Genomic DNA, 18778 nt, shown 5'->3' on the forward strand with positions numbered 1-18778 from the left:
TATAAATATAGTCTGACAAATTTAAAATTTGAAGTTTATTAATTTATACAATGAACTCAAGTTAATATTATATATATAATATATAGTAAGAACTCCATTACAATTATTCTGATGGATTTACTTGTGTATATACCCTATCTATATTAATTTATGTTGCATCATTTATTTTGACATACAAAATTAAAAAAAAAAAATACTTTTGAAATTTGTGATAGTGCTAAAACACTCATTGACCAATATTTGTGTGATTATAATTTATTTTTTATTAAGGTTTAAATGGAAATTTTAAAGTTTAATTATTTTCAAGTATAAAAATATGACATTGTCATTAGGACAAATCATAAATTGAGACGTAGAAAATATTAATTAGTTTATTCTTTTAATCAATAAGTTGATTAAATTGATTAATTAACTTTGATATATTTTTTAATTGAACTCTTGAAATTAAGAAGAAATTAATTATATGAATTTAGGTACTCATGAAGAAGAAGTGACATTAATTAAATGGATATAATTTGCTGTACTTTTTCTTAGACTTTTCTTTAAGGAAAAAATAATGCGTTTTTACTCTTTTTTTTTGGGGGAGGCAATTGTGATTGTCGGTGGGATAAAAATAATAATTTTAAAATATAATATTTTTTATTTGGTAATGTGTAATATTTAGTTTCGAAACTATTTTATTGCGCCTTTTCAATATTAAAAATAGGATAGGTTATCCCATAAGATGGGACAAAATTAAACAGTATAACTATAGTGAGTTCAATTTATGGTTTACTGTAAGGGAAGATGGAAGATAAAATAACTAACGCATGAATTATTATTTAAAAAAAAATTAGAATTAATTATGAACAACCGTCATTATTGGTTCATCACTATATTACTCATAGTTAAGATTCTTTTGATAATCCGATCATGTTTAATAGAATTATCAATGAGTTTTGTTGTTTAGTTATAACATTTGTTTGTCGCTTATTTTTTTTAATTAATAACTAAATCTTGCAGATTTAATCTTTGCATATATTACTACATCCATTAAGTAATGTATTCAATGCATGTATTAATAATGCAGCAAAATAGTTATGCAAAATTTAAACAATTATGTAGTAGTTATTCTATCTTCCGTCCTACATAAATAATGTATAGACTCTGTCATAACTTATACATATAGTTAATTATGTAAAATTTATATCAGTAACCATACAAAATTTTATCTATAGCAATATTATCAAATATGATACTGATTATATTAATTTTAATATATAAATAATTCAATTCCTAACTTACGACTAAACGACTTAATAGTTTATGTCCCTTTCCTTATTATTTTGTAACTCGTTTTTTTTTTTTTTGCTATAATATGGTAAGTATCATGTCAAACTCTTGACATCATATGAGTTTAAAACTTGGGTTGTTAAATTTAATAAATAAAAAATAAAATAAATTTAGAGATCTTTTTCGAGGTTTTGTTTTATAATAACAGTAATTTCTTTGGTAGCCAATAGCCATTAATAATTTTAACTTTTTCTTTTTTAAACTCGTGATTTTATTATTACTTGATATTTTTTTAAAATTTGAATCGCGATCTTATTATCTTCTTGAATTTGCATACAATGAAATAAGATCCAAATATTCTATTGGTTAGAAGGAGTAACATTACATATCAAAATATTGGAAGATGTTGTATATGCCATTAATTATATATCGATATTTGGCAAACATTAGCTCGTACATTTTCTTGGACTTTTTATTGAAAATTATGTGTTTTTACTTTCTTTTTTGGGGCCATCAATTTGAATTGTCATATAAATACAAAATATATTATAGTTTATGTCCTCTCATGATGTAACTTGTCTTCTTTTATCTAAAATTTGGATTCTTTAGTTTTTTTTTTTTTTTTAATTCAGAAAATTGAGATGTATAGAGAAAATAAGTTTAACAAATAACATTTTAGGTTGATTGTCTTTTCCAATATTCTGTGGTATGTCGCTATATAAAAAAATTAATTTTTAACGACAAATAATTAATGATAATAGTTTAATAGTCGTTAATTATATATTTTTAACGACAATTAGCACTTTTTGTAAATGTCTCTAAAGCCTATAGCAACATTGGATCTATAAACAATTAACTAATGTCGATAAAATTTTTAACACTCTTTATTAATGTTTATTATCGCTAAAAGTTATTTTTGTCCTAATGTGATTCATAATTAATAGATCAAAGGTCAAGAAAACTGTCACCAACCAAATTTTATTTAATTTAATTTGCTAGTCCAAGTAGAGAGATCATAAGTGAATTGAATTATTTTATTTCCAAAGAATATAAGTGCTAGAAATTCATATAAGTAAACCTTGTACTGCAAATCCATGCACATGCACAAAGACCTTTTCACCTCCTAGGCCACTAGACATGAATTTGTACTAAAATTTTAGGGTGGGGAAATTAGACTTTATGATATTGAATTATTGAAAAGAGGAGGAAAATACTAGGGATAAAAAAGTCATTTACAAAAAATATAACTTTTTTAAAAATTTATCACTGTATGATAGTCGGATAGTGTGACCTTTATATTAATGATGAATAAAACTATAAAGCTGAGAGGAGCATAAGCTTGAACTACTGTTTTCAATATTTGCTTCACAAAAAATAAGACTCAAGCTAAAACTATACAAGATTTGTACAAATATACATATCCAATGTAATAAACAAAAATCTCCAGCGCTATTATATCTCTATTATAGTAATTCTATACAAAATAACTCTTCCTGTGATTATGTCTTAGGAACTCTATATATATGAGATCAAATATGTATAGATGATCCGACGACGATGATAGGAGCTAAGCATGTGTAAATTGATCCTTTTATTTATTTACTTAGTTCATCTTGATATATATGTTCAAATTGATCAGCCCTCAATATTATGGGTATAAAATTTAAAATTTAATTATGTCAAATAAAAAAAATCGATTTTTTTAAAAGTATAAAATTAAAGGAATATTTTTCTTCCATTGGGTTGCATGATTTTGTAGGCCCTAATTTTCTAGCCACATTTTTTTGTATGGTATATGTCCAGCCACATATTAGTTATTACCGTTAACGTAAATAACTATGTTAGTTTTTTAACGAGAAAATGACATAAATGGTCCCTAAACTATCACAGTAGGTCTAAAATAGTCCTTTAATTATATATTTGACGGATATAGTTCTTTAACTATCCACCCTTTTGTCAAGTTTGGTTTCTATCTACTTTTTATATCCACCGTTAACAAACGCCGTCATTCAGTACTTTCTCTCTTGATTTTCTTTTTCCCTCCTCTTTTCTTCATTGTGAGACCTACAGTCAAGAAAATCCTAGAATCTAGATTTTGGTGAGTTTGGCGCAGTTTCTATGCTAGTTTTTGTGTAGTTTGGTGCTGAGTTTTGGTGGTTGGGTGCTGCTGTCTGTGCAGCAGTTTGGTGCTGTTTTTTGTGCAGTTTTGTGACGTTTTTGGAGCTATGTTTTTGCAGTTTGGTGCTGATTTTTTGGTGGTTTGATGTTGCTGTCTAGTGCTGTGTTATGTATAGTTTGGTGTTGATTTTGCAGTTTTCTGTTGATTGGGTGTTTTGGTGCTGCAATTCGATTGAAGTTTGATAACTGCTATTTTTTTTTTGTAGTTTAAGTTATTTTCTGTACAAAAACTGTTGAAAACAGAGCACTATAGTTCAATTTAGTTACTGATTTTTGAACTTTTATGCAGTTTTATTGATGTAATGACCGATTATTAACATGAAAAAAGAATCATATTTTCTCAATTGTGTTCGTTACTTTGCATTTGCTTTAACTCGCATGAAATAATGATCAATGACATAATTGCAGACAATGAAGAAAAGAATTGAAAAAAAAGGTGAGAAAATAGTGAGATAATAGACAAAGAAAGTGACAAAAAAGAAAGTCAATGGAGAAGAATTGGAAAAAAAGAAAGTGAGGAAACAATGAGATAATGGAGAAAAAGAGGTGGAAAAAAGAAAGGAGACAGAATTCAATCATGTATATTAACGGTGTTTGTTAACACTTTTTATAAAAAGTGATATAGACCAAACTTGATAAAAGGGTGGATAATTAAAGGACTATATTTGTCACGTGTATAGTTAAGAGACCATTTTAAACCTATTGTGATAGTTTAGGGACTATTTATGTCATTTTCTCGTCTTTTAACAATAATGACTTTTTACCTTATTTTTTCATGTCTGATATTTATATTGATTTTAAATAATTTGAATTTTATACCGCATAATTCATATTCATCTAGTCACAATTCTTACAAGTTAAACTTGTATCCTAAAGTAAAGAGGCAAATCCAAAACAAGTTTTGTGAATTAAATTTAAAAAATTCTTTATACATGTAGATTTAAAAAAAAAATGTAGATAGATAAATTAGCACCAATCCTTTTAAGTTTCTTATATTAGGTCCACAAAATGGAAAAAAAAAAAAACTTTGAATTTATCGGATTGGGATTGTGTGGAATTAATTGTCTTTTCCTTTCCCTAATTTAATGTCATAATTTTGTTAAGATCATCATTACTTAAAACAAGTTTCTACAAAGTAATCATTAATTTGAAATGGAAAACAATTTTCTATAGATTATCATATACTATATGTCATCTAAATCCAATATGTCAACACTAATTAGTTTAAATAGTAACCTTGCACAAAATAAATGTTTTACCTTCAATCTCTCCAAAAAAAAAAAAATGATGTTGTAATTGAGAATTAACTTTGCTTCAAAAACACAATTTGAAGTAATGTAAGAAAAATACATTTAAACTATTACTAGATTATAAATTTCATATTTCAATTATTTATTATTATATAAACGTAACAACCTACACTATTTCACTCTCTTTTTATATTAAAATATATCTTGATGTCGAGTTTGTTTCCAATAGTGTGTGTAGGTTAACTTAACATCAAGATGTATTTTAATATAAAGAGAATAATAGGGTAGATAAATAAATATAACAATAGATAATTAAAATATGAAACTCGTAAATAAATAAAAAATATAATTTAAATATATTTTTAACTATTAATTCAAATAATTTTTATTTAACTTTAAGTTCCGCAAATTGCGCACCTAATACTAGAAACTTTATTCTTCTACCTAGTTTCTAATTATATGAAAGTCTTGTACAGTAAAGTTTACATAGGACTTGTAACAAAAGTAGAACTCGTGAAATTTAAAAAAAAAAGACTTTTCACTCTCATTATAAAATTCATTTGATAATTTTGACAAGTCTATTTTGAGGATACAAAGGTTTAGAAATTTCTGGGCATACATATTTAAACATTTTAATTTATTTTGATTATTTCTCGAGTATATCCGATGCTGTTGTATGAGAAAATATCACCTGTGATACGAAGATATACCGAGTAGTCTGTTTATTTAGCTAAGAAAAAAATATTTTTAATTTATAATTGATCACAAAAAAATAACAAACATTTTAATTGAATTAAATTAATATAAATAGGTCATTTTTTAAAAATGGTAATTCACAATGTTATATAAAATAAAACCCATGTGGACGTAGTTGTAATCATATACTTTCAAGTTTCAACAAAAGAACAAGAAGTATAATTTTCATAAGGAAATACTTTTCAACTTTTAAAAAAGAATGATGGGTATATAATAATTAATAAACCATTTTTCCACAATGGATTTGAAAAAAATTATAACTGTCAGAAAAAGATAATTCAACGTAATACCAAAAGCTAGGAGGATTCATTGCACATAGCTAATTAACATTTTGATTTTTGTGTAGTCAATTTATTTCACTATTTAAATTTTATGATTTTAGGAACATAATGTATATATAGCCTCTCAAATATTACACGTACAAATATTAACCAATTAGATAAGTACGCATAAAGGATAAAATGAAAATTTTCATGTTCTTCGTGTCACAATCTAAATTCTAATTCTTTTATTGTGAAAAGAATCTTAAACATAAAGCAAAGTGGATTATTTTCGAATAATCTTAGGAGCTAGTTATTAATTAAAAGAGGTATTTGACTATTTTATCCTTAAATATTTTAAGATATAATCTTTCTTTACTGAATATTTACTCTTTATGTGTTCATTTTAAAAAAATTAAAGATTTCATGCGCAAATTTCCAGTCAAACTTAAATTATTTGATTCTCGAAAAATGAAAAGTGTCACATAAATTGGGACAGAGGAAATAATTAATTTGTTTGTACTATCAATTCAGTTTATTAAATTGTTCCAAATATTTATTAAGACTAGCCATCGAAGATGAAATAAAAATTGCAGGATAATTATTTTAACGAGATTGAAATAATTTTATTAATTATTAAATTGATAAAATCATTAAACTAAATAAAATAGCACATTAAAAAAAACATTTCCCTTAGTTCCATGAACGGTGTGCTTCTATAGTTCTATTTAACTATTACTAAAATAATGAAATAAAATATGAACAAAAAGTATATAAAGTAAAAGTTAATGATTTGTTAAAAATAATTTTTTTATTCAAATTAAATGATAAAAATAGCTATTAAAAATAACATTTCATCCCATGATTAATTTCCAAAAATTAATTGAAAAGTGTGATAAAAATACTATTTTATCAATAAATATTCTGTACGATATTTTGCTGTTCATATAGTAGGATACAAGCAAAATATCATACCAAAAATTTATTGATGAAATAGTGTACTCACATTTACTCCAAAACTATGTAATCATGTTTATTTTGTATATATTTGAGTTAATGGGTAAAAAATCCATCAAAATTCTCTTTTTTTTTAAAGTTCTATTTCTAAATTATTGATTTTGTGAATTTACCTGAATTATTATTTAACGATTAGTGAAAGATACTTATTAATGAGTTTCTCTCCGTGTCTTCCAATTAAAGTAAAAATGAAGTATTTGAAATTCCCTACTAATAAATCTCATTTTTCTATTGGCTTTATTTTATCATAAATATCAATATCAAAATCAAAATTTTTATTAAGAGAAATATTAAGAAGGTGACATTTATTATATATACTATTGGAAATAGCTATCTGATTAGGTTCATCCTTAAAGGAGTGTCAATTAACCTGTCGGCACATCCATTTGTCCTTCCCTAAATCCTATCTATATCCTGTAAATATACTATTATAAGTGTTGAAATCCACAAATAATATATCAACTAGTGTATTAAAAGGCAGGAGCGTGAGGCGGGGCATTTTACTTAGTGTAGGGCGAGGCGTAAGCCTCGAGACGTGGGGAGTAACAGTGGCGGAGTCAGAATTTTCAATAAGGGGGTTCAAAATCTAAAAAAATAGACACACGAAGTAGTCGAAGGAGATTTGACATCTACTATATATACCTAAAAAATAATTTTAACCATGTATAAATTATATAATTTTCTGCCGAAGCGAGTTCGGATGAACCCCCTCATAATACGGTGGCTCTGCCATTGGGGCGTAAGCTTTATGGATCCTTAAATTTTTAATTTACTATATAGTATAATAATATAATAACACAAAATTATACAATACTTTAAAATAATTACAAGCATGATTAAGAAATTAAACTCATAGAAAATAAAACTTCTAACACGATTATACAAATATAAATAATCTAATATCTTAATTTTCTATTAATAAAAGAATCATTATTTCTAAAAGTATTTTTTTTTTATCATACTATACAATTTACCCCCTAAAAAAATAATTAATAAAACTTACTAGTGTTATAATAAAAATATCACTCCATTGTGAATAAAAATAAAATTACTTTCAAATAACTAAATAAAATATGATAATTTTGAGACATATGGCAAAATCATAAAGACCAATGATAAGTGAAAAATAAAATTTCGCTATGTATTTTTACAAGAAATGTTACATTATATATAATCACATTCACAGTGTTACCAAATAGTAAAGATGTGATACTACAAGTTGTTACTTGAGTTACTCTCAATCTTCGTGTCTCTATAGATTAAAAAATTATTAAGTATCATTCACTTATTCAAGAATGATGAGGGTCAACAAATTAACTAAAGATTTTAATACATTATTTGTGTAAGATCTGTTAGACGAGCCTCGAGCGTTGGGCGTTGGGCGTGCTTAAGGCGTACAGTCAGGCGCTTAGGACGTAAGTCTTATAGAACTAAGCCCCACATTTGAGTCACGAAGCGTTTTGCTAAAGCCCCACCCCAGAGCGAGTCCCAACAGAATATATTAAAACATTGATATCAACTAAGGTTTTACTCCAAAATATCCCGACCACCGCTGAAACAACTCATACATATCTATTTTTCACTTGGGAGAAATCCATAAAGTAATCTCTTAAACTAGGTATTTATGGTAAAACTACTATTTATATATATATATATATATATATTTATAAAATATAATTTCGAGTTTATATATACCAGTATATAAAATATGTTATGGTCCACGAATACAACATTGAGTTTGATTTGTCTTTATCAAAATCAAAATTTCCATTAAGCATATTGAAAATATAAAGAAGTGAATATACATAACAGTCAATGAAATTGATGTTTGCTATATATACAGGTGGAAATAGTTATTTGATCAGGTTTGGACCATTCATTTATTTTCCCTTTAAATCCTATCAACATCCTGTGGGTCGTTTGGAGTGAAGGATAATACCAAATAATTTTGAGATTAAATTATAGTATCACTTAATTTGTTGTTTGGTTGGCAAGTTTGAAATAACTTATTCAGGGATTAATAATTAGTACCGGGATAAGTTATCCCTCTCCTTGAATGATATAGTAATTCCGGGATAACTTATCCTGGGATAAAGTAGGTAAATGACAAAAATGTCTTTTTCAACCCTTTTATTACATCACTTTTTACATTCATGAAAGACATTTTTGTAAACAAATAAATTGTACTTAAAATTTATTATTTTGAATACAACAAACCAAACACTCAATAAAAAATGATTTTATCACAACTTATCCCATCATAAATAATCCTATCATAACTTGAATTCAAACCAAACGATAAATAAATATACTATTATAAATGTTGAAATAATGAAATCTACTAATATCATGTCGGCTAGGATATTACTTCAAACACTGACATAACTTATGATTGTTGTAGATACTTTTTCGCCAAGAAAAAATATCATATATTAATCTCTTAAACTAATATTTATGGTAAAACTATTATTTATATATTATACATATAAAATACAATTTCAAGTTAATATATATAACATAAAATATATTATGGTCCACAAATGCAACATTGAGTTTTGACTTGTTTTTAATTACCTAGTACCACATTCTTTTTCCAATTCTCTTTTTATTTTTAGAAGTAAGTTTACATTACACTAGCTAGTTCTATATAAAACAATTTTTTTTTCATAAACAATCGATACAATTGAACCAACTATAACATATATGACTTATCATTTTTTTTCTGTTATCAGTCCATACTTTATATATATATATATAATGAACTTAAACTTGTTGGGTTTCTATTGTTTTTCTTTTTCTAATCCTTTTATTTCACCCTTTTTCAAAATAGTTGTGCTGCTCATCATGTGCTGGTAAAAGAAGATCAAAATTAAATACATAATTTTCAAATGATTTTATAAGTATTTATTTATTTATTTATTCATAACTGATGACTAAGGGACAAAATTCGCTAAAGAGATCATTGAAATAATTGAAGATTGAATTAATTTACTCCACTAAAATTAAAAAAAAATAGTCTTCTTTAAGATTGATGAATTATTTAAACTATTTTAAAAAAAAATGTGAACATGTTTTCTTTGTATAATCACTCAATAACTTTGCTCGACTATCCATGTAACGAACGATCCATCAAAGAGAAAAACACGTTTTCTATCGAAAGTTTTTTCATTCTAAATTTTGGAAATCGATAACAATAGAGAAATTTCATCCATACCACCATATCCTCAGAGATTTTCTTCTGCCATTGCTTTACATATTTGGTACGAATTTCTATATTTTTTGGCGTAGAGCATTGAAAGGACCTTTCCCTAGTACAAGAGGACCGGGAAGTTTTAACATAATAATAATAATAATAAGACTAATCATTCCTTCTTGACAACAAAGATGGCGTCCCATACTTTTATTTTCTAGTTGTAAGTCAAAATCAGTTCACCCATACATTCAAATTTTGTGTACAATTTGTAACATATGTTTAATTTGAAACAATTACTAGTAAATATTTTATTTTATTATAGCATCAACTATACCTTTTAAAAAAACTCTATATAAAGCTAGTGTCCACATTATTCCCTTACATCAAAATCCCAAAACCAAAAATCACCAAAAAAAAAAGAATAAAAATATGAGTCCATCTTCATTAGCCATGTCCTTCTTCATTTTCACTATAATTTTGAGCTACATATTTAAAATAACATTAAAAATGTTTCCACAATCAAAGTTACTAAACTACATAGATTTCATATTTTTACAATTGAAATGGGCATGGAATGTTGTACTTTTTCAATCTTTCTCTTGTTCTCGTAGTAATTACAATTATTTCACTAGTAATTCTGAAGGTGTACTTCATGACCATGAACATAATGAGCTTAGAGTAATGCGTTTTGAGCGCGATAATTTGGAGGAATCATCAGTGGAATGTGCAATATGTTTATGCAAGATTGAAGATGGTGAAGAAGTTAGAGAATTAAATTGTGATCATCTTTTTCATAGGGCTTGTTTGGATAGGTGGATGAATTGTGGACGTATGACATGTCCATTGTGTAGAAATCATCTAATTAAGCCAAACACAATTTACTCAGAGTTTCAACATGAAGTGATCAATTTGAATTTGTTATCGGGATCGAGAGATCGTTGTGAATGGTGGCTAAGGTAAATATTTATCAAAGAGGCGCGAAAAGGGTATAGTTGTAAATAATTGTTGTACACATGAAAGTTTGGTTTTTGTAGTTTTGGGGTTTAGTTTTGGCACTGGTTTTATTTATTTGATTTATTTTTGTGATGAACTCTTTGAAAATTGAGGAAATAATGAATACATATGACTTGATTCAATCATTTCATTTTTAATGAAGAATCTTATTTCAATGTTACGTTATATTTACTCGGAAAAAAGACATAAATTTTAATATAATCATTCTTTATTAACATAGCTCAAATCGAAGACATCTGATTAAACATCACGACACTCCTTGTGGTGCTTTGTCTTCGATGGCATTGGGCGAACATACTTAATTAAGCTCATGTATGGTTTAAGTAAGTATCATGAGGATTTCCCCCCTTTAATCTATGGTATAATTAACTAGAACTAATTAAATAGGTGATCAATGATGAATTTCCCGATATAATACATAATTTAACTCACTATTTTGCTAAAAACATAATTCAAATTCGCGTAATATAAATTTAATTAGACATATTAACCACAATTTAAGTAACTTTCGATTCAACTTCTCCCAATGACTAGTTATGATTATTATTTTTTTGATAAAAGAAATTATAAATTACAATCTTTTTATTTTGTAATGCCCCATTTAACAATTTAACACACGATTTTGCTAAAGAAGAATTTAAGTTCATCTAACAAAGATAAATGTTCTTTTTACTACTATTTGAAAATAGCTTCCTCTATGAACTAAGCTAGTACATAATTTTTTATAATATAAAAATCATAACATGGTTGATATGGTTAATTAATGTAAATGGCGATGATATAAATTAAAAGACTCATTATTCGTTGTACAAATCTTACTTGGTGGGCTACGCTACTAAAATAATTTAACCACTATATAGTGAGCATTATGCATGTGTAAAGTTATCAAATCATAAAGTTTAGTTCACTCAACTTTAATTTCTTATAATAACCGTCAACGGATGAGGTCGCTCCTCTCTTAATAAGAGGTCTCAGGTTCAAGTCCCAGATTTAAGTCTTGAACTCTTGGGTTTGGAAAAATTTGATAGGGAGTGCTTCCCTCTGAATGGGGCCATACACGGAGCAAACCCAAAATAATCGAGTTCTAATGCAGGTACCAGAAACCAAATGAAAAACCAAAAAAATAAAACTTTTTTCATAATAATTGATATTCCGGACATATGTATTAATCTGTCAGACTAATTCAACTTCAACATCATAAATATAAATTAATTCATCATCAAATAAATACCAATTTTTTATGAGACATTTATTAACGATTTTCTAATAGTGATTTAATAAGAAAGTACTCTCTACGACGATTTTCTTCATTTCAAGGGTTCAAAACTAAAACATCTAATAAAGGTGAAGAAATTACATTCACTATCATTCACTATGCAACTCACTCACTTTCTTGCTCAAACTAAAATATACAGTAATACAAAGTGGTTAGTTTCGATTTTGTTTTTTTTTTTATAGTTGCTACACTTCCTTTTTAAAATTTTTTAATCCAATTGCTAGTACAATTTTGTTGACCTATTTCTGACAGTTGAAGTATGGCACAACAATTTTTTTAAAAATAAATAAAAGGCTACTACACACACAATACAAGAAAATACAAGAAAAACATTAGAAATGTTATATGGTATTTAAATGTTCATACCACTAAGGTCCAATTTATATATTCACAATACAATATGATTGGTACATATGTACAATCATATAAAATTAAATAATATTATGAATGATCAATTTGCCAAAAGAGAATTCAAATTCATCTAACCTAAATTTATTAATTAACATCTTATGCTAAAATTCTTTGGCGGTTGATGATGAATTAAAATAAGTGCTACTATTAAACAAATAGCGTGCTATATGGACTAAGATATAGTTTTATATTTTATAATATAAACATCATGATATTGTTGCTTTTTGTCTAGCTATGTAGACTATGCTATCAAAAATTATTTAGTGATGGTTAACCTAGTTTTATATCATAATGAGTTCACTTAGCTTTCTCATTTTCTTTTATAACCATTTGATATATAGACTTCAAGTATTAAATTAACGAGTTGGATTGAATTTGACAGATTAAAATAGGCTTAGTTAATAAATAAACACTCATTAAAACGCTAAAATGTTACTTTCCTTCTTAAAAAATATTACGACAATTGTTTTCGTTGATCAATTTAGACTACATACTAATTCATCCGACCATTGAAAATGAGCTGCATTTGCCACACCAACTTGAAATCAATCTACTAACAAATGAATTTATATATTGAAATAATTACGGGTTGAAATCATTTTGTTATATAATTTATAAAAGTATGTACAAAATATATATGTAGTGTATATTTTACATACTTACATATCAATACACAACATATACATTGCTAAAATATTTCGATATGTTGATAAACTAGCTAGTTGGTCAAAGGGTATATATTAGTGACTTTCCATCGATCTCTATTCACGTCTTTACTTGAATTACTCTCATTGCAAAGCTTAAATTTGAAACCTTGATAAAAAAAATTATACAAAAATGAATAAAATTTATCCTACCACACTCCTTATTGTTCCTTCTTTCAATATTTTACTGATCAAATTTACTAGGACACTTTCATTGACCTATTTCATACACTAAAGAGTCTACAGACACCATAGAAGAAAATATCACAAATAATATATATAATTCATGAGCATGAATTCTTCAGACACAACTTTTAGCAAACTATATAAAGCTAAGTGTGTATATTATTCATTCTAAAGTATTATTTTGAGCTACATATTTAATTGAAGAAAAATGAGTCCATCTTCACTAGCCATATCCATATTCATTCTAAGTATTATTTTGAGCTACATATTTAAAACAACATTACAAATGTTTGCACAATCAAAATTACTAAACTACATAGATTTCATATTTTGTCAATTGAAATGGGCATGTAATGTACGTTGTCCTCTTTCAACCATTCTCTCATTCTTGTAATAATTACAATTATTTAACTAGTAATTCTGAAGGTGCACCTCATCAGTGGAACGTGCAATATCTTTGTGCAAGATTGAAGATGGTGAAGAAGTAAGAGAATTAATTAATTGCTAATAACTTCAATTAATAGTGAACACTTTACGTATTCCTATGTTCTTATTGATTTCTAGTGTTAGCCTTTTTACTTATTCTTTAAAAAAATATAATTAATAGAAGTTATTTGATTAATTTAGACTGACTTCATTCACTTTTATTCTCCACTATTCTAAAAATATTATGTATACATTCTCTATTTTTATTTTTTGTCTGGATTGCTTTACAATGTGTGATATATAAATGGGGTACCCCAATGCATTCATGTTTTTCCTATAGTGGCGGATCCATAATTTTATCAAAGAGTGTCAAAATATAAAGTAATAGAATCGCGTAGAAGTCAAGGAATGTTAATATGTAATCTATATACATAAAAAATATTTTTTATTCTAGCTCCACACAGTGTAGTTTTTCGACGAAAGGGTGTCAGTCGACACTCCAAATACATGTGAATCACTCTAGATACATACAAATACATGTATCTAGTGTGATCCGCATATATTTGAGATACACACAAATCTTGCTCGCCTCCCTCCCTAATCTCGCTCGCCTCTCTCCCTATTTTTGTGTATCTGATAGCAAAAATGCATGTATTAAGATACTTAGAAAACTCTTAATTAGTGATAAGATATGTAATATTTTGAAAGTATAGGTAATAATAGTATAATATATGATAGTAAAGTTTGTCTATGTGGTTTTTCCTTTCTAATATTACTATGAAATATCAAAATCAATAATGAGATTTAAATCTCCTCTCCAAGTAATACTGATAAATAAAATATAAATTTCTCAATAAAGTGAAATGATCAAATCTACTCATATATCAATTTTTTCCCCTTAGTTTGCAAAGAGTTATAAATCATCAGTACTGAAATAAATTGAATAAATCAAATGTGGCGGAGCCGACTTCAAAAACCATGCATAGCCAGCTTCCCATGTAAATTTACAATTTTACCCTCTCTGCGACGTTTTTTTTAGTTGTAAATTTACCTTAACCACCATTCACAACGATCTCTCGATCTACCTGATAACAAATTCAAATGGATAACTTCATGTTGAAGCTCTGAGTATATTGTGTTTGGCTTCATTAGATGATTTCTACACAATGGACATGTCATACGTCCACAATTCATCCATCTATCCAAACAAGCCCTATGAAAAAAATGATCACAATTTAATTCTCTAACTTCTTCACCATCTTCAATCTTGCACAAACATATTGCACAATCCACTGATGAATCCTCCAAATTATCATGCTCGAAATGCGTTACTCTAAGCTCATTATTATTACGATGATAATGAGGTACATCTTTAGAACTAATAGTGAAATCGTAATTACTACAAGAATGAGAGAAGGATTGAAAGAGGACAACATACCATGCCCATTTCAATTGACAAAATATGAAATCTATGTAGTTTAGTAATTTTGATTGTGGAAACATTTGTAATATTATTTTAAATATGTAGCTCAAAATAATAGTGAAAATGAAAAAAGACATAGCTAATGAAGATGGACTCATTTTTATTTATTTTCTTTGTAATTGTTGAAATCTTGAGGGAACATATTAATTTTGCAGACTTGGTTTTGGAATATATATAGTTGTGGCTAAGTGAGAAACAGTTGGTATTAAATTAAAGAAAGTATATATTATAATTAATTGTTTCCAACAGTGAGCATGTTATTATGTGTACACAAATTTTGACTATATATAGTATTATCTAGTAAGCTAGCAGATTTGACTTATTTTTGAGTCAAGATTAAACAGTTATATAATTATGTGGTGCATGCACTAACTTTTATTTATTTGATATTAATACTAATTAATATTATTTTCTTCGATTTTATATGAACCTAATTTCTTTTTTGTCTGCGTTAAAAAAAAGAAAGAATTATTTTTAAATGTGGTTACTCATTTCTTAATGAGAAGTTATAGACAAGTGGCAGATATAATGACATTACGAATTTCATAAATCTTATAAACACACAAAATGTCACTATACCATATTTAAAATCACGAGTTTCGAATTATCTTCTCCATTGAAAAATTATATTAAATAATTATAATTAAAATTTTATGTATATATAATAAATATACGTTAAAACCTCTTTTTATCATCTTCAAATATTTACTTTATCATATTTTAAATGGGTCGAGAAAAAGAAAAGGAAACAAAGAAGAAGCTGCGACTAAAGGTAAATGGATCAAGACAAGTCAAATACAGTAGTCTCTTTAGGACTAAAAAGACTTTTAAATTCTCACTTTTTTGTTTGAAAATTTTAAAGGTAGTTTAGTCGTTTTGACTAAAAGAATAACTTATTAATTTTTTTTTAATCAAATACATTAATAATCGATAACAATTATTTTTAGGCATAATATATAAATGTGCATTTTAACTTGTTCTCATTTTACATTTATACCCTCCAATTTTTGGGTGTGCACAAGTAAACACACGAGTCCTATATGACATAATACACATAGTATACCACATAGAACGCAAATTGTTATGTAGGATGTCACATAGGATGTGTGTGTCTATTTGTTCAATTTTATCCAAATTTAAATGTCCACTTGTGCACACTCAAAGTTGAAGGACATAAATATAAAATGAAGTCAAATTAAAAGTCATATTTATGTATTAATCTAAACATGTAATTACTTAATTTATTATTCTATCAATTCAAAATAATGTCCAAACACTTGTTGATACTCGAAATCGATTGCACGACTTTAATCAAGTTCAATATAATAATATTTTAAAGTAAATTTAGATATTATAATTTTTTATATATAGTATTTAATAATGTTTAACTAATTAAGTTTGCGTATGAATATAGACGACGAAGACAGATTTCATTACAATTTTTTTATGAATAGAATGAGTACTACTGCCTATGTACAGTGAATATTATAGAAACGAGTACTAAGTAATTAAAAAGTATAATTTATAAACGTGCATTTAATTTGACTTTAGTTGATATTTATGCCCTTCAACTTTGGGTATACACAAGTAGACATTTTGACTTATATAAAATTGAACAAGTAGATACACACGTTCTACAGAGACCAATTAATTCGCGACAATGCATGGCACCACTAGCAGCAAACCAGGAAAAGTAGAGTCTTTATAGCACATGAGTTGTGTAATTGGTGTTGAGTGTCCTGGAAATGTGACTTTACCTGTAGACAAGAATCAGTTGGTTCAAAATGAGTGTGAAAACCGACACTCGAACTTGGACTCAGATGGCAAGTAAGCACTTCAACTTTGAGTATGCATATCTAGACACCTCAACTCGTCTCCACTCTGTCAGTTGAACACTCCAACTTACAAAATGATCATCTACAGACTACATATATAGATAGCAGTTTTGCTTCTTATACAAAGAAAAATGAATGAGTGAAACATATGAGCGGAATGAACATACCAGCAAAGATCAAAGAGATGATCTTGTAGCCCAATCTGGAGGTTGTATGGTAACTGTGAACGCATCATTTGCCATTTCTTCATGTTGCGTTGTTTGAATTTCCAGGGCTGAATTAGCAACGGACGATCCACATCTATTTACTTCAATGCTTTTTATAGACACAGCTTCACCAAAATGAGAAGGGATTTCCTCAAGCCGCTCACATTTGGTTAAACTCAAATATTCAAGCTCAGGAAAAGCATCGTCTGAGATGGACCATTGTGAAAAGTTGATATTGTCCAATTTCAAGTACTTGAGTTTAGGGAACTCCGCATCTTTCACTTCCCATCGATCCCCTTCAAAGGCTCGGAAAAGTAACTTTAGAATCTCCAAGTTAGGCAATTCTCCGATTATAGAAATTTCAGACCAGGGAAGACGAAACTTGGACAGAGTCAATTCCTTTAGTTTTGAGGGGAAATTGAACTCGTGTGGAAGTTTAGATGGATAACTGTTGGAAACTAGCTTGACTGATTCAAGATGACTTAGAAACTCTAATCGCGGAAAAAGAACACACCTTCCCTTCAATTTCTCCGAATAACTAAAAGTCTCCAAAAATATACAACTCAACTTTCTCAAATTTGGCATCTTTGCCAAAATTGTCTCAGCATCTTTACCATAAGAGAGACGTGGAGTCGAAAATGTTTCCAAATCATTTAACTGAGAGTTAGCAAGTGATTCATCTATGTTCTCATGCAAAGTAAATGAAGCACGACGTTTTACAAGTATATGCCTCAATTTGATCATCCTCAGAAGAGAACGAGGTAATATCACCTCTCCTCCTAATCCTCTTACCACAAAAGTTTCTAGATTCCAAAGCTTAGCTATAAAAGAAGGAATTGAATTCGCATCAGTTTGAACAGCTAAGTACCTCAAATGAATAAGACTCTGTATTTCACTGGGAAAAGTACCACCAACGTTGAACGATTCCAAATCCAACACTTTAACAAGTTTGAAGCTTTCAAATATGAACGAGATATCACGTGGCCATAACAGGTTATCCGGATCTACAACTTTGAATTGTAAAGACCGGACATTTGAGTGACATGGACGCCACAAATCAATCTCATCCTGGTAAGAATGGATGAACAACCGGTAGTCCTCAGGCTTTTCAGGAAGCACATCCACTCCCCTGAATAAATAAATACATGACAATGAGAGTTGGTATAAGCATAACAAAATAACAAGTGCGGTCTGGGGGAGGGTAGAATGTACGCAGACCTTACCACTACCTCGTGGAGGTAGAGAGGTTGTTTCCGAAGGACCCTTGGCAGTTGGTATAAGCATAATAAAATGACATCAATATAATTTTCT

The sequence above is a fragment of the Solanum verrucosum genome, unplaced genomic scaffold (genome assembly GCF_900185275.1).
Source record: "Solanum verrucosum unplaced genomic scaffold, falcon-dt-bn FXZP01000008.1, whole genome shotgun sequence".
Classification (NCBI taxonomy): Eukaryota; Viridiplantae; Streptophyta; class Magnoliopsida; order Solanales; family Solanaceae; genus Solanum; species Solanum verrucosum.